The following is a 24,260-nucleotide window of genomic DNA, read 5'->3' as shown; positions in this document are numbered from 1 at the left end:
TTGCTGAAGTCCTCAAAAGCAAGTTGACTCCACCACTTTCACTAGCACTGAACCTTGCCATCATTTTTCAGAATCAATACCTAGAGATGTTTCCAAGGCATCACAATAAAATTTTGGTATTCTTACAAATGAGAAAGCATCCTCTTTGGATCTGCATGTGTGTGCTGCCTTTTAGGTAGACATTAGCTTCTAAACCTTTCATACCTGTTAGACGAACAAGAAAGAACTATGTTACTTACTATTCACTTCATACAACCATTGGGGATACAGAAGGTATTTAGTAAGGTTCAATGAAGTATCAACACTCCATTATATTTTTCCAAATGATATAAAAGTCATAAGGTTGCAGATCCCTCCAGTGAAGACTATCACATCACAGCATGCATCTAAGAATGAGCAGCTGGTAATTCATGTCACTGATTTACATTTACCACACACATGAAAGTCTAGATTTTTATTTTTATTTTTCTAAAAAAATTGATACGTGAATTAGTAAGTGTTTTAGGCATGAAGGTTCTTGTCATAGCAATTCCAAGTGCTCTTTTGTCATCTTGTGAGGTGGAAATTGACTAAAAAATGGCGTGCTCTTTTATTATTATTATTTTTATTTTTATTGGAAAAGACAGCAGTAGCAGCAGCATGCCTATTTCTTCTACAGGGATTTTTCTGACATATTTTCTATCTTTATTTTCAGTCTTTGGCTTTTGCAGACAACTTTCCTTGTAGTTCTGCCACATCCTCTGCTTTATTTTTCTCTGGACTCAGTAAGCATTATGACTCCCAAGACTCTAAAAGTCTATCTTTTATAAGGGCGTGTAGTGGTTTTAATACAATAAGTGATTTCCAGAACTTCATTGTCACTTCTTGACTGCACTGCACTTGACCATATAGACCATAACTTAAATTTAATTCTGTTAATAAAAACGGTTTGACTTTTTGCCTTATATGCTTCCATGCTCTGCTGGTTCTCTCTTGGTGGCATGCATTATTCCTAGTTTAGTCTGAGACTGTTCTTAGTAGTTTATCTTATCTTTATCTTTATCTAAAGTAGTTTATCTTGTACTCCTTAGCTTTTATTGTTCTGGAGTTGAAATACTAACGTAATGTCACTTGCAGCCTGAACGCTGACCAACTGGTTTTCTTGAATTCCATGTCTAACACATCAGCTTTGGTGTTTTTTTGGAGGCTGGTAAGGAAACATAGGGGGACAGGGTAGCAAGACAACAAACAGTTAGACAGGAGAAAGTACAGAAAAGATATCTAACAGTTCTAACAGAACTTCAGCTAATGTCATTATCAGAGCCTCAATTTAACTGTGCTACACTGATTTTCACAAAACTAGCTTCTTATCTATTAAAGATGAAGCTGAAAGCCTCATTTCTTTGGCCTAGTTACTTGTTAAAGCTTTCTCTAGAGATGCATCATTCCCAGTGACTTTAACAGCACCATTCCATCAGAGTTTCTTTAAACCTTAGATATTTCACTTCATATTACCTCCACAATCAAGTTGCTTTGTTCAGCAACTTTGAAACATTACGTAACTCCAATTTTTCTTGTCCCCTTGAACAGAAAACATTGCTATTTATTCTTTTGCAACTGTGAATCTAAGCTATATCACTTCTTCTATAGACTTTTTCTAAAGTTGATAGAAAATGCAGCAAAGGTCTTTTCCAAATTTAAATTTAAGTTTTTTTTCCAAATGTAGTTCTACTCTATGGGTCTTTAGGTAATATATCAACTAAGACAGATATATTTAAAGAAAACATCGGATGCACTGAAACTGACAAGATGCTGATACAGTCTTCTGGGCATTTTCAAATCTGTAGACTGAAATCACTGCAGAATTTAGACATGCATTAAAAATGTAAGGCTGAACTTCATTGTAATGAGAAGCTTGTTTTGTTTTTTGTTTGGTTGGTTTTGTCATGGTATTTTATAGAACCTAACTTCAGTTTTGTATCTCTTCTCACATATTGCTCAGAAGTTACTCAGGTAGGAAAAATATACATTCAGCCTAATTGTCTCTAACACATGAAACACATGTTAAGATTTTGTGGAACGGTGTGAGAAAGTTTATAACTATATCCTCTATATTCTCATTAAGAAGCATTTTAATCTAACCAATTAAACTAGCGCTGATAAAATAAATTCTATTCTTATTCAGGATATACATCTGAGGGCTGCCAAATGAAAAGTAACTGACTCACTGGGCAAAACTGCTAAAAAACCTTAAAGTTCTGCAGATAATGAAAAAAAATGAAATCTTTCTCTGTACTTTGAGTTTAATTCAGATCCCTGTTCAGTTCTGAATAAAGTCAGTGGTTCTTCATTTAACTTCAGTAAGCTACAGATCAAGCTCAAGAATCATTGTACTGCCAAATTAGAGATACTGTTGTATTGCCATTGTCTCTGCTGAGGTAAGAGACCTGCAACTGAATAACCTTTGTTTCTAAAATTTCATACACTGATAGATCAACTATATGACTTCTAATTTAAAAAGTGAAAAGAGAGACCTTCTTAAAGTGTGAAAACAAACAGAAACTTTCAAACATTAACAGTACAAGAGTTGTAAGCATTAAGGATCTTTGATTTTGCTTCTGTAGTGGAGCTTAATCAATAATTTATTAGTTGTCCAACACAACTGACAGTCACTGCTTGGCAGTCAGTTCTAACTGTGTTTACTTTTACCATCTGTGCATACAATGTCAAAACAAGCCAGTCTAGGATGAACAGGTATTATTTCAGACCGAATATATAAATTTCAGGTGACCAGAACATTATTATGTCTTCTCGTTAGCTTTTCCTCTGTTCTGGCCAATGGCTTGCCTGGGTGCTTCTCCTAAGAAACCAAGCCTGCATTCAAAAGATTTGACAGAGATATCTGAATCCAAAGACTTTACCTGACACACAATGGTAACCTTACCTTTTGGGCTGAAGATTTTCAGGGTGTTCTTAAAAGGCTCAAGTGTCATCCTCAAGGTGATCTTCTTTATAATAGCAGACTGTGGAAAAAGACAAGCTGGAGGATGCTGCAAACCCAGGAAGGATCATGCATTGGCAGTTTTGCTACATGGGAAGTTGCTGCAACATAAGAAGCTCAGTGTTTGTTACAGAGTTATGCTAGTGAATATCCAAAATTAGCAGCATTGATAGAGCTGTTTGACTGCTGAATATGCTTACTGTATACCATCCCACCTGTGGAAAATAGCAGAAAGTAAACATCAGATCCTTGGCAGAGCACTGGATATCTTAATTCTAAATAAGACTTAACTGATGATCAAAACAAGCTTTATTCCCCAAAGCAAAGAGATGTTTCGTCCTCCTTTACTGCTGACCTGGAAAGAGTGCTATAAAGGTAAACATGTCAATCACTTTGAACCTTGTTTCATCAAATTTGGCTGTGAAAAAGCTGAATAGCTGCCTTGGGTCAGCCCATACGATGACCTCCATCTTCTGTATACTAGTGGAAAGACAATCGTCTCTGGATGACAAGGCAACTGAGGGTAGCCTAAGGTCTTCCAGCAAATAGGTATGCAATCCTGCATTCATCAGTGAATGAAAACTCCTGGATGATGCCTCCCTGGGTTGGGCTCTCAGTCAGATGAGGTTAAGCTTCACTAGAGACCTTCAGTTCTCTAGTGAAGGTGCATTCCTTTGTCATGCTCTGAGAAGCATTACCAAGGACAGAAAAATAAATAGGCTAGGTTCAAGTACAGAACCTTGTTTGAGTCCACTGGGAACAAGAAACTACTCTAACATGGAGGATTATGGGCTTTTACATCATCTTGAAAGGAGCAGATGAGGTTACAGATTTTATCAGACTAGCCTGGCTTACTGAGGACTTGCAGACTGCTGAGTTTTGAACAAGAAAATCAAATAGCTTAGTCCAATTAGCAGCACTTACTTAGAGTATGGATTCTGATCTGAAGAAATACTAAGATGCTGATTGCTGAAGCTCAGAACACACTGGGGGAAGTAGTAACATGTTTTCTCTTTTCTTATACTCACCCGTAAAAATCCACTAATAGCCACTCCAAGCCAAAACACTGGACAAAGATGGATCATTTATCTTAGAAAGCACTGAACTCTTCCTAAGCTCTCTGTTTTTCCTAGGTTTGCCTGTCCAGAAATAATTATTTCAGTGTTACCACAGACCGTCCAGAAACTGCCTGCTCATGAGGCACCACTATCAGAAAGATAAGCTCACGTTGCAAACAATCTGAACCAATAATTTCTAGAGTATAAATTGGAGGAAGATGCAAGACTGTTCTCACATATTGAACAAACACATTTCTTTTTTTTCTTTTTTCCTTTTGTTCTTTTTTTCTTTTTTTTCTATAGATATGCAATTAAAGCATCCTTAAAGTCTTCTACCACTCCTCCTTTTCTACAAATGTGGGTGAATAATGAAAGGACAACAGACAATAGTTTCCTTCTTCCACACTTAAGTATGCTAGCAGCTATCCCACCGTCCCTGGGGATGTATCTTCTTGTAGCACTATTACATATAAGATTTTTATTTGATCACATTGATCCTTGCATGAAGGAGAGGAGAGGTGGCTGACTAAAGGGAAAAGACCTTATTCAACTGCCAAGATCAACTTCTTTTTCACATGCAAAATGCTACTCCAAGATCTGTCTTGGAGTACCCCTTACAAAGATCCTTGCAGAAATATTTTTGATATTGTATGTACCAGTAAAGGCTTACATGTCCTCAGCATTGTCTTTCTACCATGCATCTTTTATTTCCCAAAGGAGTGTCTTTTTTATAATGTTCCTGCTTCTTGAGTCCAGAAGGATCATTGTGAAGTTCAACATGTGATCTGTGCTAAACAGAGCCTGTTTGAGCTCTTCATAATTTTAGTCAGTCCATTTTGATGTCTGCTTTCAATATAGCCAGTAGCTGTTTGGGTAAGACAAGTGAGATATCTTTAAGATGTGCTGCCAGTTTTTCTACACTGCTGCCTTCACAGCTGTGATGCTTGAGATGGAATAGAAGTGGTGTTTGATGTTAGGTGTGAGGGCTGCCCCCAAGGGTGAGCTCTACCACACAGAATTACAAAGAACAGTTGAGGTTGGAAGGGATCTCTGGAGGTCATATTGTTCAATAATTATGCTCAAGCAGGGTCACCTAGTGCAGGTTGCCTGGAACCATGACCAGAAAGCTTTTGAAGATCTTCAGGGAAGGAGACTCCACAACTCTCTGGGCAATCTGTGCCAATGACCAGAGACTGGGCTAGGGACAGGGCTGGAAACAGGTACAGTTGCCCAAAGGTGGAATGGGGCTCCTGGGTCCATGGCGAGAGGGTGTGAGTCCTACATGAGGATGATTAAGACCTATTGCTGCCCATGGAGCTCCTTCAAGAAAGACTGGAATAATGGGTTTCTATCCATTTTCATGAGTGTAACTACAGCTTTGGATTCCCATACATGAGATAAAATACACCATGCATGTTATGCATTTCCCACTGTAGATAGCAGTGAGATCTGAAACAAAAGATTCTCAGTCATGAAGGGTCTACCAAAGTAAGTAGCCAGACAAGAAAAAAAAAAAACAAAAACAAAATCTTCACACACCATAACAAAAGTTAGCTGTTATGGCTCCACTGCCTTTTCACCCTAATGTGCCATTTAGCATAGGTAGCCATGGGGAAAAGAAAAACCCTTAAAGAGAAAGGTTCACAATTTGTTGTCTCTCTTAGTCTGACTTAGTCTTTAGAGGAAAAAAAAAAAAAAAAGACACCACGCATCACAAGAAAGTAGCAACAACAGCCATAGTATGCATTCTGTTGAACAGGAAAGCTTAACCCATAGGGTTAGCAGCACATATTAGTTTGTTGACACTGCACAGCAAATGGGAAATAAGCATTTGCCCCTACCACCTGTACAGTTTGGCTCACTACCCCACTGCCTGGGAAGCATGAAGGGACTTCTGGTCTTTTGCTGCTGACCTTATTATAATCCTCTATTTTCCAGCTTTCACCTGTAATCCTGACAAATGAGATCTTACTGGATGCCTCTAGTAAGATCTATGGCTGATCAGCACCAGAGTAACCTGTAAACTCTAAAAACAAAAAAAAATATATATATAATTTTTTAAAAAATAAACAAATGAACTTACATTTTTTCCTGGTATTCAGGGTACTTGCTGTTACCATTAGGCTCATTTGAGTTTTCTTCTACGATGTTGATCCTCATAGAATCTTTCAAATAGCTGCAGTTCCCCCCCCCCCCCCTTTTTCTTTTTTTTTTAGATATTATTTTTTCTTTTCTACCATAATGATGATCCCAGTAAACAACTGGCATGCAAATAGAAGAGGAATAGCAAATGGCAATGCTTGTGGAGATCTAGAAAAAGCACATTCTTGATTAAAGTATGAAACAGGACTTGCTATACTAGGAATGTGTGACTGCAAGTATCTAGGCTAAGACAGATATTTCTCTCCTGAGAATTCAGTGTGAAACATATGGAAAGTGATATATCAGGCTAAATTTTGAAATATCTATACTGACGATATCTACAGAATAATGTGTGACCCAACCAGCTGCTGTTTAATTTATATAGTGCAGCAGATAATATATATAATTATAAATATATATATAATATATAATATAATATATATATATAAAATAATATATATAATTATAAAAATATATAATATCTTAATATAATATATATATAATTTATATAGTGCAGCAGATAATCAATGTTACCTTGCTACAACAGGGAAATAAAATGCTAATAAAAGTGACTAGACCAAGGTATTACAAGAAAGAAACTTTCACACATTCCTCTATCAAAGCAAATTTCTGCCTTTCTGCTTAATTGGAGATTGCATTACTGGTTATATCAAAATACACAGATTTGAACCAGTTCTACAAATGAATATCTTGCACAACATGAACTGAAAGAAACAAAAACCTGATTCAACAGCAGTTACAGTAACTTGCCCTCAAGCATAATGAGTTTCAAGAGACCATCTTAATGCAAACAAATAACTACCTCAGTTATATGAAGATCTAACAGTTTTAAGAAGTGTTGTATGAATACTTGCTAGAATTCCTCACTATTGGTTGAATCAATGGGCTGCAATTAAAAGTGTGGGCTCTGGAAAATATGTATAAAACGTAATATGATATATTACATACATGAACAATACGTAATATGACATATTACATACATGAATATTACAGCTATTTGTTGCAAAAGTAATGTTTTTAAGAGTCTCCAAGGAAAGTAATTTTCTGGCATGCACAACCTTCAAACATCATTTCTGTTTGCTTATGAGGATATTTTCACACTAAGCTTTCACATTTGCTGTGGTTGATTGCATCCAATTCAGCCATTCCCATTGACTTCTAATGGCTCTGGAGAAAGTGATCAGTGACCTGATGTGTTCTACCTCTTCTGTTTATGTTTCTTTGAAGTCCAAAATAGTTTTTAGTGATGTGGGTACAAGGCAGAGTTTTCAGTTTTATTCTGTAAGTTGTGCTTCTGTAAATAGAGGATGATAGCTTATTTTCCAATAATTACAAATCTTAAATAAAGCACCATTAATTTCTAATGAACTTCAGTAAAGATCAACAAAATAGAGCACTCTCCCTTTCTACCATTAAGTTGTCAACAGTTTAAGTTGTCAGTTTTCTGAGGAAAAGGTTTGATGATCTCCATTTAGATACCTACTGACTGACAATCTTAACAAAGATCATAGTCTTATACCTACAAACTACTGATAATCTGAACTACAGCAGACCAGCATAGCATTCAACCAGTGAATTCATATGACACATGCCAAGATGCTCTCTACATAAACTGAACTGATATGCTCTGAGGACACAATTACACTTATGATCCTAAAATAAATAACCTTGGAGAGAGTTCCTGTGAAGGAAAGACAGAAAAATGAGTAATCAACGGTTTCTCTGGGACAATTATCTCACTTTAGCTCACACCCCCCACCAAATACTCCTACAACCAGGTTTAGCATGCATTGGAGATTCATATACAAGTCTAAAATGTACTTCTTTTTTTCCTTTTTTTTCTTTTTAATATATCATGTAAGTTCATCTTACCAGGTAACACGAAGCACTAACACTATGATGTTTTGCAAAATCAGAGCACATTTATAGAACGTTGAAGCACAAGCCTCTTTCTCTGGTCTTTGGGTTTGGGATTTAACTGATTATGGTCAGCATCAGGTTTGTATTTAGACATACAGAATTAGAGAAATCATTTGTTTGGTCTTTAGTGACTAAAGGCATACTTTGAACTAACCATAGCGAAAGAGAACACATTGGTGCTAAAATAAAAGCTATTGTGTTTGACCAGGAGCTTCTTTTGCAGGAGACAGGGATGAAGAGGAGACAGCACTGTTGCATCCATTCTGTAGCAGGTGACAATCAATTATTCAAAAGAGGTCAGGCAATAATTCATATCCTCTACAGCTCTTTCTTTCCTGCCACCCACCCCAGCAAGCAGTCGCCCCTATCTGGGTAGTGACAGAAGTTGTGAGATATCTCGCATCTCTCTCAACATTGGTAGTTTTGGAAGATAACTTGGCATTTCCACATGCAAGAGAAACAGCAAGCATGCTGAAGTCAGCCCAGGGGTGCCTGCCTCATAACAGTAGTTGACATTTCCACTGGGGGCTCTACAATCATGAAAGAATTTACTTACCCAACACCCCAGACGTATATATGCAGAACTTGTATTATACTACACTCCATTTACTGATTCAGAGAGAATTGTGATACATGCAAAAGTTAATGGAAGATACTATTAAAAGCCAGTTTATGCTGCAGTACATATCAGAGTTTGGAAAGCTTCCATCTGTTTCCAGCAAATTTCTCCTTTAACATTCACACAGCAATATATTTTTTTCTAACTCTGAATTGCCTCTCAGAAGTTTTCTGCTTGTTCTCTTTTCTATAGAGAAGTATACTTAAGAAACTTAATCCAGTTTTGATCCGTGTCAAATTTAAATCTTAGTTTCCAACTAGTGACAAATTTTAAAATGCTATTTTTTTTCCTCACACTAAGACCACAGAAGTTGCTCCTTCAGTATGGTTGTTCAGACCTGAAGCGTTTTTCAAAAAACTGTGAGGCAGTCTTTAGTAGGATTAAAGAACTGTAATAGGATAACTCCTCAGAAATCAATAAACAAACATCTAATAATGTAATGCAAACCACTCAACTTTTCTATATCAGGTGAAACATTTCTCAGTAATTGAATTTACCTCAGATCCTTTAGGAATGCTGATGATCCACACAGCTGCCTGGAATTAAAAATTGGAATATGATTCTAAGTAATTTTATTTAATACACAATAGAAATTTATCACTGAACAACTTGTGTCAAGGGTTCTTCATCGTCTTATCTAAAAGGATTGTGATGAATTTTCACTTGATTCAGCAGTCACCTATGTTTTTATTACTAAAGCCTCCCAAATACCTGGTGAAAACATCACTGACGTGATGAAGTATCACACAGTGAAAGTGGTGCTGCATACTGAGAGAAAACCAGGCAGGGGTATGTCCCCTGTGGAAAAAATCTCAGGCCAATTCTCTTCTGACATATCATTGCTTTCACTGTGTTATAACATGGGATTGAAAAGGAGAACCTTGCTCTTTAATTTCAGGCCCTACAGCTGGATTGGAGGTGAAAATAAAGTAAAGCACTATATTTTGTATTTTGATATTTCAGGATTTTATTTTTTTTTTCCTAAAGAGTAAATACTTGGAGATAGGAAACAAAAGAATGAACCTGGTAGCACTGTACAATTAAACATTGTCTTTGAAAGTAATCTATGTTTTTGTTTCACAGAAAAAGCAATTTTACAAAGTCTCTCTTTTCACACAGCATCAGTTTTTGGCTGCTGTATACGTTACACTTTCAGAAAACTCTATCTTAGCTAAAAGATGTATTATTGTAATTACCCTGCTATCTGAAAAGAGAGGGACTGGAGGTGTCAACCAGGTGATGCAAACCAGCAGAGCTGCACCAAAAGAAAGAACATACCAGTTTCTTAGCTAAGACTTTTATCCCAGTGAGTGTGTTTCATGACTATGTATACCTTTGGCATACATACAGAGAGCTGTTTAAGGGAGTTGTTCTATGGAATTTGAAATGGTTTTTGCTCAAGGCATGAGGGATAACAAACAACTACCCTTCCACAGCCAAAAAAGGAAGTTGTGGACATAGCACAAGGAGCAGCAGCAAGCCTGTATGTGGGCTTCCTACTGAAGGCACATTCTCAAGTTCAACTACTTACATGGGATGCATGTGACCACTGTATTTTAACATGAGAGTTGAACAAAACTAACAAGAAACAAAAACAAATCTGATGTTTTTAGAAATGAAGTCATGGCCTACTTTTACTTCCTGACCTCAGGCACATGATTGACATTGGAGCAGACTGTGACCTGTTTAGACTGGTTTAGTGTGTCAACTGCCACCTGGTTTTATGTCATTGAACATGTAACGAGGCTCACTAAATAAGGCAGACCTAACCTAGAAAACTGCATCAGTCTTCACTTATATTTTTAGGTTGATTTCTTCTCAAATAAATTTAAATACCAACCTGAGTCATTCACTGTGAAAGCCTGTACAAGCTTTCCTGTGCTATCAAAAGAGATTAACGATTCTAACTAGCTACATGGTGTCATTTCAATTCATTCTGTGTTGTGGGGGGTTGTTTGTTTCTTTGTTTGTTGGTTGGTTGATGTTTTTTGAGCTACTCTCTTGTTTTGGGCTGAAAACCTGCAGCCAAACAGCATGCCAAAACCAGAAGTTTCTGTGTTTTCAAGACGGAAGAAATACCAACTTTTCTGAAATGCAAAAAGGGAGAAGTCGCCTGCCCGCCCCTGTAATTGGCCAATTCTCCTGCTCCTCCCCAGTAACAAATTAGCAGTTACTCTATTTTTACCAATAGCACTGGAACCATGTGAGAGAACAGTGATCATGCAGCTTGCTTTTCTAACGGCGACCAGCATACTTGCATCCAATAGCAATGCCCCAGCCTGCTGCAATTCTGGGTGTCCTGGTGGGCTCTCAATTAAGGAGGCATTACCTATAAATATATCAGGGTGATATATTACTTAAATCTCCCAGTAGAAGCTGAATACTTGCTACCTTTTATTCTCCACCATCTAACACCCAGAGAGTATCAACCTTGTCACGTGCAGAGAGGCTTTTGGTAGCCCTGGCTGTAGGTAGGCTCTGCTCTTGCTCAAAGCAACAAGTGTTGGGTAACACTGTGCTAGAAGAAAACATTGTGGCACTGCACAAACCCCAGATAGAAGCATAATGTTAGGACTCAAAAAGGACAAAAAAAATTCCATGCTTGTTTTGCTCTCACATGGATGTATTCCTACCACTGTTCCTAATAAGTTCATATTAAAAGTATGGTGTGTGTCAGCTGAAGCTTAACCTTTTACAATTTTTTCCCTGACTGAACACTTCTGAAATAAAGATAATGATTTAGTATAATTTTCTGTGTTATTGCAGCATTAGGTCTTGGATCAGACTTAACAGATGTTTAGTTGACTTCTGGATCTTCTGCAAAGCAATGGCTTTAGGCAGTGCCTATGTTTTGAAAAATATGCAGATACTTTCTGCAAGTTATTCAAATTGCAGTGCTGGGTTTAAACTCACTGACCTACTTTAACTTGCCTTTGAGTGGCTGAGTTTCAGACTTATCTTCATTTTATCTGAATGTTAAATATTGCTTGGTTTTCAGAATTATTGTGCACAGTTCCATCTGTAGTCATTCTCTTCTCTAGGTAGGTGGTTTCCTGTCTTCAATTTTCATTACTAAATGTAGTCTTTACTCATGTACACAACAAGCACCATGCCAGGCTACAATATCATCCATGCATGCTCTCATCTGTAAGAGGCCTTCAGACATCTGGGGCTTTATGCAGTTAAGTACTTCCACATCTAAACATATTATAACAAGCACATGGAAAAAAAAAATTAAAAAAAAATAAAAATAAAAAGTGTTTGTCTTTTTCCTTAGAATCCCAGCAGTTGACAATCTATCAGAGCACCCAGTCAGTTTGCAACAATGGATCAAGTGCATGGGGAAAGGCTGGCCACCAAGAGTATTACACATGATAGGGCTGTCAAATTGCAGAGGAGAGATGCAAATCTTCAAGCACTCCACATCTGAAGGCAGCTGACCAGACTCAGTTCATTTCATTTGTTGGAGAATGTAGCCTCAGCATTTCATTCATGGTGGGCAGATGTTAATATTCTTGTTCAGTGCTCCTATTCACTTCCTGAGAGCTGCCTGTCAGCATCCCTGTTCTGTGAAGCATCCCAACTGTTATCACAAGTTTTTCTTGCGAGGAATTTTCGTGCTCTTCTGCAGACATAGTTGTGCAGACTTGAGTTTCACCAGCATGAAAACAAGAACAACAGTTTCAGACACCACCACACTGCCTTCCCTGGGTGTGTTTCAGTCTCTGCCACTCCCTTGGTCTGTGCAGTTTCTGAGATTCCTCTCTGACCAGTGACACCATTGAGTGTATTGCCATTTCCCTACACCCAGCACACCCCCCTGGCTCTTGAAGAGAAAGGGGCTGTGAAACCATTGGTCAGGAAGCCAGAAAACCCTTGGTCAGGAATGCTTGTGCATTGTTGCCCATATTTTGCGAGTGTCTTACTCCAAATTTCTCCACGGCAGCTCTAGAAGTTGTCATGTTTTCTTAGACCATCTCAGCTCTTGATTAGCTCATAGACTTGGGCATGGTACAGATGCCATGCTAGTTGCATTATTTGATTTTGTCCTGTGAGACTTTGTCAAGACATGTGTGGAAAAAAGCTGCACTCAGCAGGACCACTCCTCTGACTTCCCATCCTCACCTTTTGTGAGCAACTCCAAAGTGCTCCTGCGAGATCTGGCCCCCAAAACTCACTCCTTCAGTGCTGTATGGTGACTCCCTATTTTGTTCCCAGGACAGGAGGACATGTTGACTGAAGCATATTCCCACAGTGGGCACCTGTTTGTTTTTTTATGGCTGCATCATGTCTGTGTGACCTGGTCAGAGAAGCAGCATGACCCAGCTGGAGCCATGTATTGGTACATTTGGTGCCAGGGAAGAGGGTGTGAAATGGCTTGACGTAATTCGGGTGAGCCCAAAATAATCTCAGCATGCTCTTGCCAGAGATGACAGAACTTAAATCAGGAGACACAAGACTAGTCATTACTAGTCACAAAACACAACAGATCTGCTGCAGTTAAAAAAAAAAAAAAAAAAAAAAAGGCATTTGAAAGACGTTGGAAAAGTCACTCTTCTCTCTTCTTCATCTTGAGATCTTGGGTTACATGGTTTGTTTTCCCCTTTCAGGGCTTACAAAAAGATGTCAGAGGATCAGGCATGTCTTGCAAGCACATCCCACCCATCTCCCAGCGCTTTCAGACATCACCCCCAAATGCTCTGCTCATCCTGAACCAGGAAAAACGCCACAACCATCTGCTGGACAGCCATTACTTGTTATAGCCCTTGCAGCTGCCCAGGCTGGACCTCCCCATGGAGCCCCATGGCCAGGATCTGAGGGAGGCCGACTGAGGCCTGGCCAGGATGGTGCTGGGGGGTGGCAGGGCCCAGCAGCTGGAGAACAGTCATCTATGCCTGAGAGAGTTTGTCATGGCAGCCCCGATTATAGGTGTTCTACAATGAACTATTTCACAGAGGAAAATACTGGAAATTTAGTGACAGCAATGACTCAGCTAGGCATGTAACCAAACGGTCAAGACAAATACCCTACTGCAACAGTGCCAGCTCCTGTGCTTCCATATACACATGCAGAAATTGGAATTAATGGTAACTTTAATTAAAATACTCCTCCTGGTAAAACCCCTCATCAGCTCCAGCATGTTAGCCACCAAAATCTCCTCACAGCATAGCTGTCGCGTCACGCAAGATGCAAACCCTTCATGCACAGTAGCCCTAGTTATTTTTTTGTTTTTAATTAGGACTGTAAGCAAACATTTCTTCAGCAAACCGCAAGATTTGAGAAATACACAGGCTGTGAATACTTACCCACTTCCCTCTTGAGCACTCACTTTCTCAAAAAAAATGGGGGGGCAGAGGGAGTATGAGGGCTGGCTGGCCCAAGCCAGGAGCAGACAGACACCAGTGCTGTCCTGCTCCCCAGGCCTGCTCCAGAAATCTCCTTTTGGCACTCAAGTAGTTGTTCATCTATACAAATAGACAGAGTTCTGATTAAAACACAGGTGTTGTCAAATCTGGGGGAAAGGCAGATATACTTTCTGTATGTTAGAGTAAGTGTCTCTGGATGGTGAATTTCTCTTACTTTGCAGAGAATTGCAGAGGACAGGACAAGAATGTTTGTGCTTGAATTAACTTACGCCACTGGGTGGAAAAAAAAAAAAGAAGCTTTTTAAAAACTTGTAGTAGCATTGCTAAATCACTGTGACAGGAAATGTACAAAGATACAAGAAATATTACCCTACTTTGCAACACCCGCATGCTAAATACAGAAGCTCTTAAAAATGGTTTAAAATAATCTCCCAAATCGTATATGCTGCAGATCCATTGGAAAGGTACTGAATTTACACATGCAGATTCAAATGCCTCCTTTGCAAGGAATCCTTGCAATGACACAGACCTCAGCAGAAACACAGGTGTGCAGAGGTTCTAGCATCTGCCCATGCCAAGCTATATGAGAGCTCAAGGAGCTACCCACAAGCATGTCTGAGATACAAATTTCACAGCTTTCATACAGGCAGGATGGTCTTATGCTTGACTTCCTTAGTTTTAAGTCAATAAGAATCAATCACAATAGAGTATACAAAATCTTTTCTTGCTTACAGAGCCATAATTTACTTAAGTATAAGAATATAATATGGAGAAGTGCTTGCGTGTTTAATGCTAAGTGTGCTTTTTTCTGTTTGAGGCAGCAAACCAGTACTAAAATCTGAAGATGCAATTCAGAGCGACATTGTACAATAAAAAAAAAAAAATAACAACTGGGAAATATAAAAGATAGGACTGGCAACACGAGTTGAGATTGAGATTCACAAGCACAGCTGAGTTTGGAATTGTCATGGTACCAGTGCTACTATGTGTGAATCACAGTACCATCATACCACACTCTGAAAAGCAGCAGTTTTGCCTGCATACAAAGCAAGCAAAACCTTGGAACAAACTGTTCCGTACCTTCAAGGAACTCTACATTCACTCTGATCTAGCAGTCTGGATTCAGTGTTTAAAGAGCAGTGAAATTTTAGATAAATTGATAACTTTCTGCAAGCTAGGCCTCACTTCACACTGCTGTGATATTACAGAGTTGCAACTCTGCAACCTGTGGATCAAGTCAGAAGCACCAGAAACACCACAGTTCTTCTCACAGCATTGGTCTTCATACAATGTTAAAGAAACACGGTGTTCTTAGGCAATTGCACTTTAACCCTGGCAATAAAAAACAACCAGCAGAATCCCTATCTGTAATCAATGTGTTTATTACTATTAGCCCTTTTGTACTCTGCAGAGAACCATTCACAATGTAGCATGGATAATAATACATCACTATCCTGTTAAACATATTTTGCAAAATTTTACTTGAATATGTAGGCTAAGCTTTGCTCCTTTTATTGCTATGCTCCTAATAATAGTGTGCAGCCAAGTGTAAAAGATCTTCTGTCTTCTCAATTAACAGATTATTAAGCCTTCCCCTAAGAGTAATAAACTCCTGTAATTTGGCAGGGGCAGCAGTCCACAAATGCAATTTTTTTTCCCAAAGTGCAACTTTGTGTTTCTAGATCTGAGCAGGTTGTTCCAAACAGATTTTGCTGAGGAGACACATAGAAGATATATTTACATTAACTAGAATGTTAAACAGGTGAAAAGTCATCTGGCATACAATTAAATCTAAATTGTTTCAAAATATTTCCTTCCATCAAGTATTCGTGCATCTTTTACTTGTAGTACATGAATAATCATTAGAGACTCTCTCTCTACAGCAGACATTTTTCTTCTAGGACCATAGGGATTTTAAACATCCATGGAAAATATAAGAAGCCTATGAAGGACACTTGGAAAAAGCAAATTTTTCTGTTAGGATGGTTAATTTCACTGACTTAATAGTGTCTGCCTGCATTGTTCTCAGAAAGAAAGAAAGAAAGAAAGAAACAAACAGACAGACAAACACGCAGGAGGCCATAAATTCCAGAACCCCTGCTCCAAAAGGAGGAGTTGAAGAATAACTGAAAATAATAGAAAATTCCCCCCATATACAATGTCAAATATCTGGAGAATCTGGAGAATAACATGCAGTTTACCTAACTTTATATCTAAATGCACAGTTGTTTATTCTAAATCTCAGCCTTCTCCATGAAAAGGTAAGGAAGGTCAGTCTGCAGAGGTGAGGTGTTACCAACACTCTTTAAGTTACATCAGAGAAGAACCAAAGATCATACCCAAAAGAAACAAACCTGTTTTGTTTTCATGGTGAAAAGTAAAGGCTAAGGGTTCATAGCTTGAGAAAACCAAGGCCAAGTTCTTAGGTCATTTAGAGAAGGACAAAGAATTCTTTCCTGAAATGTATGGTCTGTAGATTGAAGAAATACCATCGGTACTTTTTCTCCATCATTTGTTCTAGTGAACAACCAGGTTCATCTGCCACCTGTTGCTGCTTAGCTCCACTCTATGTGGGCAGCCCCCATGAGCCCCCAAAAATATTATGGAAGGAAAGATGTGTATAGGTTCTTTCGCAGTTTATATGGAAGATAAGGTCATTATCAAGATCTGTATAAAATCATAGTTGGTTTGAAACCTTCCCAACAGCTATATCAGACATAACTTATTATTTGCTTGACCCTTGCAACCATACAGAAGGAAAATTCCTAAAATTTGCTAGTAGAAAGTCTCATTACATTTTTTTTCCAGCTTGCAGTGATAAGATGGTATTGTCAGCACTAACCTTTAGCTAAGCAAAGACTAGCCTTGGGTTGCAGTGTGGGGACCACCCACACACCAGACTACACTTCTGCGCTAGTTAAAAGCAGCCAAGTATAAACAAAGGGAGCACCCAGGGACTTGGAGTCAGTTCTCTTCACATAGCTTTGCCTGTTTTTACCTTGCTACTGCTCATTTTTCAGAACTAGATGACATTCGCTTCTCTGCTAAATCCTCAAGGCCAGTCTGCATAGCCTCCTACTGCTCTGCCTCTGTAGCTGTGCAGACATACCCACCCTAGCTGTAAATGAGTTGGCATGGGCACCTGAAGCATTTCCAAGAACATTAGAGCTTTTAGTTAAAGATGTAAACACCTCCATACATATTTTAGACTTTTTAATATATTAAACAAGGCTTTTTGCATTTTTTTCCTCTCTTGGCAATTTAATAAGTTAACTTCTTTCTCACTCCACTTTTGATCTTCAGTTTTTCCCTATACTTATTCCTTGTTTCGCAGAATGTTTTTTAGGGGACTACTGGGGAACTCCACAGTGAAAGGTCCCTTTTCTGATCACCGATGTGGTACAGGCTGTAGATAATCATTCTTGTTTCAAGTTTAGAAACAAAACCTCTCCTCCAGAAATTAGGAATACCAATACCTAGGTAGCAAATTTACCATTTAAATAAATAATTCCCCTCCTCCATTCTTGTTCTATTTAACTTTTTTTTTTTTTTTTCCCTAAATTTTAGAAGATATTGAATGCTGTGGTTTGCTTCAACTCCTGAGAATTAGCTCAGCATTATCTGTAAACAGTGTTTCTTTACTAACTCCAAATCAAGCTCAGGTAGTTCCATAGTAGTTCAGTTCCATATATGCGCATTTTTTCCTCTTCTCTTTCCTCCTGAACTCTTATTTTTTCATTGTCTTCAAAAGCCTTTAAGTCCCCCCAAAAACCTCTCTTCACCAGTTCATCCTGCTTCTCTTTCCTCCTCCTCTCCCTCACAGCCTCTTCAAATGGGAAGTCATCTTTCTCCACCATCAAGAATAAAATCCACCCCACACAGGAGAACTGATACCAGATCCACTTCAGTCTTCCAAAGAATTTCACCTCGGATGACTTTCCCCCCTCCTCCTCCGAGCTTATTCTCTTCACAATACTTTTCAACAATGACCTCAGCCAGATTCCTTCACTACTGCTAACTTGTACCAGCACTTAATGTACTTTATGTGCCTGCAGTGTTTTTTTCTGAGTTTGTAATAGGCTGCAAATTTCTTGAAGCATGTCTCATTATATTTTGTATAGCTCCAATCACTCTGTCTGTACTTAATAAATAATGGCTACTCTACAAGAATGCTCACTGTACACCCCTACTGTTTTAAATATCAGCCCTTGTATTGTCAGATTTCTTAATTTTTCTTTTGTCTGCATGAGTCATTGTGCCCATCTTCTGCATGTGTTTATGGACACACGCTCCTTCACATTTCTCTCCACAGAAAGAAATGCTAAAATAATCCTGTGCACTGAAATTCCTCATTTTTGCAAATAACACCAAACATTTTGGATTTGCTGGAGACACAGACAGCTTTAAAAGTATTCCACTTCTTTATTCTTCCTAGAAAAGTACCCTTTCTCTACGCAAAACATAATCAGAAATTATAAAAGCACTGTTTGTGTTATTCAACAAAACCTATCCAGCAAAATCTATTTTAGACACAAGGTCCCATGTTTAACTTTCTATGCTGTAGACATAATATATGGCAGATGATAAACATGCTAAAAATACGCTCAAATTATGAACACTGGAACTAAGCCTAAGAGAAAGAGCTTTATGTTGAGGAAAGCACAGTGAGGTGTACCCCAGCTGAGAAAAAACAGTCATCGAGCTCCATAAGCATAACCATAACAAGGCTCTCACTGCTGCAAGGTCTTATTTACTTGTCCAAGCCTATTAGGGGTTAGATCTGCAATACAGTTGCAAGCCTGGGGTCAGCTTTCATGGGTTTCAGGTAAAAATCATAGCCAGTCCTCTGCTTCCACTTTGGTTACTCTCTGGCTTCAGAAGCCTTTCTTCCGCTTTCTTTATCATTATCTGCTTTTAAACTTGCTCATTTAATGCCTTGTAGTTGAGTTATATTTCCAAAATATCTCTTGCATGTACATTTTAACCTAGTTTTACTCAAAGGTCTCATGTGAGATGATCAAAGAAGGTACAGGGTTGCAGAGTGCGGTTTCAATATCTGATGCAGAGACAGGAAGCAAAAGAGACAGGAGCTGCGGAGTTGACTTTCTGCTCTGTGACCCTTCACTTGCAAAGACATTTCTGATAGACAGGTTACCAGAGCACACCAGTTCCATCACATCCAAGAATGTCCCCAACCAATGGGAACATTCACATTTACGTGGTCTAACTAATAATGCCAAGTCACATGCTAAGCATTTTAACACACCAAACTCAATATAGGACAGATTATACCTTTTTGTCTATTTCAGGTACAAATATAGTTGATATTCCACTAGCATTGAAGTCTCCCTAACATGAGGAGAAGTCTTTTTAGGTCTATTTAACTCTTGACATGCAGTATAACCTTATGCCCTACCTGAAATTTTATGAAAACCCACAGTGCAAATCTGAGGGTTCTGAATGAATTTGGGGACTATCCCTCCTTTCCTGGAGAGAATGGTGGTAGGTAACAATCAATCTTGACAGGGTGCAGGCTCAGCCTGGCTTGATTTACTTGACTACCTATGCTGTTTATTTCCAAATACTGTGGCAAGAGCAACCCTTGATCATGGCAGGAAAGCTGCACTGATGACAGCTGAACTTGAGTAAAGAGTGGTGCAGCAGCTGTAACTTCTGCTACAGAAAAAGAAAACAGTAAACAGGGACTTCTGCTTTTCCAAAAGCTCCATAATTTTGGCTCTGTAAGTAGACTTTGCTTGCTGAGAATCTATAACAAGGCCTTCTAGTACCACACTGCTCCTCCTGAGTTCCCTTCCTGAATGTTCATCTTACCCTGGACTTTTTCAGCAAGCCCAACCCAGCCAACATTCCTTTCAGACTCAGGATGCTACCATGTATCTACCAGCTGGCCACTGTGAACCCTCCACCCCATCGAGCAGCAGGAGCCAGCAGGGCTCAGTTACCACAGCCCCTTTCTGGTATCTTGTTTACTCTCTGCCAGATCCCAGATGAGATCTATCATGACAGGAATTTGCATACTATCTAGAAAAGACATAGAGCCAACTGCTCCTCCTTTCACCAAGTTACTACTACGACTGTCTCCTGGCCTTGATATCTTTTTTTGACAGAGGTTGAGACTGCGCTTTACCACCTTCCGATCTGGTCCCTCACTCCAGGCACTGGATTTAGCCCCATAAATGCCATTCTCATTCATCCCATTTTTCTCTTCCTGGTTCCCAGTCCAGAAAAATACAAGTGTATCTAGCAGAGGAGCTGAGCAAGCTCCAAATGGCTAGCATAGCTGCTCAAAAATAAAGGAGCTCTACCCTGCCCTATAGTTGCTGCTACAGCTATTAAGAGTTTGATCTTGTATGCTGAATCCTCTACTTTCCTGCAAAGCACGGGGCTCTGCATTACAGGCAGCCATATTCCACACCAAAACGAACAGCATCAGCTTAGCTTCAGTGTAATCATTTTTGCTTTGGGCCAACTGGGCACATGCTTGCAGGGTGGCACTGGCACAGTTTTGCCTCAAATATGGGATAACATGAATATTAGCGGATGGATGTCTGGAAGCTGCCTGCTACTTTTGCAGTCTATGCTCTATGTACTGCCAAAAATTTCTGTATCCCCCTGATCCAACCTGGGAGATACAGGAACTGAACTAGGCAGAAATGTATACAGTGCTCAGTATCTCATGTCACTAACGTTACCACTTACCACTCCAGGCATCCTAGCAGTGAGGAACAACGGTTAGCCTGGGTCAGAGGAGACTTCTGTTCTGAGCAGGAGGTTCCTGGAAGTGTCAGGAGATATTTTGCATGCAGAGTTGTAGCACATTACAGGTGTAGTTTGAAACCAAACGAGGGACAGCAAGCCTTTTTTTTTTTTTTTTTTTTTAGCATAAGCATAGCATAAATGTTTATGTAAGAACAGAAAAAGATGACAAGAAAACTGCAATAGTGCATTTCTTACCAAAATGAACCCAGTTTTCAAGTGCTAAGCAGATGTGCTAGGAACAATACTAAAAAAAATCCACTGAAACCACTGGATATATAAAAAAGCCCTCATCTTTTCATGTAACTGGGTTTATCCTTACACCTTCGATGCAAGCTTGAAAGAGGGGGATGTATTCAGTACAATAGCTGTTGTTTGTTTCTTGACAGTCACTCCTTTTGCTTCTAAATTAATAACTGCAAACCTGCAAAATCCAGGATGATTCTTTGGTCTGCTGACATTTTTCAGCTGGGGATTTCAGTGCCTTCTCTTCTTCCATCAGAAGCTGCCACTGTTTTGTTCAGAGAGAGCAGCCCCCACCAGCTCTTGTCTCTGCGTCAGATCTCGTACAATTGGCTGCATTTGGCCCCCTGGGAAGCAGCCACTGCCCATGCCGCCCCAGTGCATCCCCTCAGTGAAACAGGTGGTGGCACAGAATGGGAGCAGCAACAGGCTGCCAGCTGGACCACACTGAGGACACCAAAAACAAACAAACAAACCTCCCTCTCTTTCTTTTTCCTTACAGCCCTTCTTTCATTCTGTTCTTGGACTTGCACCTTTTATTCTGTGACATTTCAAAAAATCTTAAATAGCAATTTTTTGTTTTGATTTTAAAAAGTGGCTTTGTCACTTGCACTTTGCTTCTTTCTGTCATAGTAAGCAGTGTTCCAAAGTTAGGGAAAGAGATACTGGGGGGTAGATGCCGTTAGAGGTCATCACCTCTCATCCCAGTGTGCAGGCATTACACAATGCCTTGGGTAAATACTTTCAGCAGGAGAGAGCAAAATGTTACATTCAATATAATCATAATGAAGTACCTTACCCAAAAGCTCATTTCAAAACAGGTTTTTGTTGTTGTTTTTTTCCGTCTAAAAAAAGTATATTTTTCCCCTTGCCTCCTCTACCATTCATGGGTGCTGACTGGGCTACCATATAGTTTAAAAATAAGATGAAAGGACTCAAAATAATAGGGAAGAGGAAAGGGAAAAAATAGCACAAGAGTTAACAGTTGCTAGCATGAGAGACAGACTCATTACTACTTGCAAAGATTAGCTAAACTAATTCCTTTCAGATTTACAAATGTATTTACAGATCAACCAAACAGTTATTGGTACTTCTGCATAATGAAATATAAGGCTACTTTGGCTTTGAATCAGGAAGTAAAGAGCATCTATACACTCTAAGATGTATCCAATTCTTGCTTCAGATGCTAATGAAGACTTCCTCCTTGTGACCATGCTGAATAGAGGAAAATGAGTTGGGATTAGAAAATAAAAAGCACTTGGGAATAACATCACTGTAGTTTTCTACCCTAAGGTTCTCCTTTCCTCTCTTTCTTCCTCCTCCTCTCCTTAAATTAATTGTGGCCCATGAGGTGAGTAGTTGCTGGTTTGCCACAGCACACACAAAGGACAGCGATGCAGACACATTCAACCACTGCGGAAGTGTGCAGCAACCGAGGGAACACAGACTTCCTGTGTGACCAAAGACAAATCACATGCTGAGCTATTTGTAAGTCATGTGAGAGATTCACACAGGTTTCTTTAAACAAAGCAAAACATACACAAGGGATGTGAATAAAACATTTTTTTTTTTTTTTTGGGGGGGGAAGCAACATTCTAATGGTCAATAGAGGTATTAGAGGAACCTCCTTCCTTCACAAAGCCTTAGCAAAGCTTTTCCCAAGTTATCACATACGAGAGGTTAAGTGTCAGGGCAACCAACTCCAAACCATGCTTGAAGTTCACCTCTTACTCTGCTTCCCAGTACTGGTGATGACATTTGTATGTCGGTTCTAGTCAAGCAGAACTTGGAAAATTATGACATTTCACTGGAGTTACAAAGGTGCAGAAAGGCAAAGATGAAGAAGTGACAGCAACAGATTGGATATATCTGTGTCCCAGTGTCAACCCACAACTAATTTGCAGAAGTTACCTTTGAAGTCTGTACTGAAATTTTCAATTTCTGAGCATGCAAGGGTATAACCTAGAAGTTAACATCAGCTTCAGCAAAGGCTGGAGTTGGAGAGCCTCAACTAACTCAGAAAATAATCTAGCTTGCCTCGTGAGACATCCAGTGAGGATGTGTCCTCACCTCAGCACAGTAGACTGGGCAAAGAGAATCAAGGTCACCTAGTACTGAAAAGAGGGACAGGGAGGTATTTCTCAATCTCTCTCCCCAACACAATAAGATGCACTGAAAGCATATGTTGAGTTTAATTGTGGAGGCAGGCATCAAGCTTATCTAACAGGCACAGTTGCAAGCCAATAATGTTTGTTTCACTTTCAATTAAATTCTGTGTGGTTTAATCAGAATAGTAACCTGAAAACAGTGACAAATCTCTTTATTCATTAAGAGCAAGCAGTCCTTAAAAAGTAAAATCAAAGTGGGCTACTGTGAGCTCAGATCAGCATATGCTTTCATAGCTGCATTGATATTTACCAGCAGAGAACTTGCCTGCATGCCTGCAGCATGTGCCATGCTGTCTTTCAGTCACTCTGATAATCAAAAGAAAATAAAAATACTATCAACAGTTGTTACCTGCATGTCTTAGCCACTGCTCAAGGTCCGTACCAAGTCCCTACAGATGCTCCCACTGGTGTGCGGCATCTCTAACATGCTGAGCGGCACCATACAGAAAAAAAAAAAAAACATTTTCATTGTATTCTTCAGTTTCAAAAATCCCATTTTTCTTGGCAATGTTTAAGACCAATCACGAACCATTTGCTTTACTTTTATTTGCAGATGTGTTTGTATTACTACTGTAACAAATTTTCTACTCTGATACAGGCTTCCCCAATACACAGGCCTGCATACCACACATCACCTGAGTCAGCATCCGTCGCTGATGCCCACAATGCCAGTTTCACTGAGGAGCACAAGATAGGGCTGCCAAGTCCTGTGCACATGGGTTGCTATTTATTTCCTACGTTTTGAAATCTCTGAAGCAAAACTTTCGTTTCTTTATCCAGAGGCTGTTTTGTAATAAATCACGAACATCACACGCATCTTTTGTGAGGAACAAACTGAAGATCAAGAAGATTCTGCAGAACCACGGGTCTGTGAAGAGTTCACTGGTGGTTTGAGGCATTTTTGAGTGAGTTTATGAATTACTAAGCAAATGCTGATAAATTTTCACTTGTAGTGAAACATCTCTT

General features: G+C 39.2%; 1 long non-coding RNA gene across 1 annotated transcript; it reads right to left on the bottom strand.

Moving 5' to 3' along the window:
- Window positions 1–2,929: 2,929 nt before the first annotated feature.
- On the bottom strand, window positions 2,930–24,011 carry LOC121074316. The gene is made up of 3 exons (XR_005822281.1): window positions 23,644–24,011; window positions 9,238–9,276; window positions 2,930–3,081 (listed from the first exon to the last, which is right to left on the bottom strand). It is a non-coding gene; the product is annotated as an uncharacterized LOC121074316 (long non-coding RNA).
- Between the last annotated feature and the right edge of the window lie 249 nt (window positions 24,012–24,260).

This window comes from Cygnus olor, chromosome 1, assembly GCF_009769625.2.
Source record: "Cygnus olor isolate bCygOlo1 chromosome 1, bCygOlo1.pri.v2, whole genome shotgun sequence".
Classification (NCBI taxonomy): Eukaryota; Metazoa; Chordata; class Aves; order Anseriformes; family Anatidae; genus Cygnus; species Cygnus olor.
This window is presented reverse-complemented; position numbering and strand designations above follow the sequence as displayed.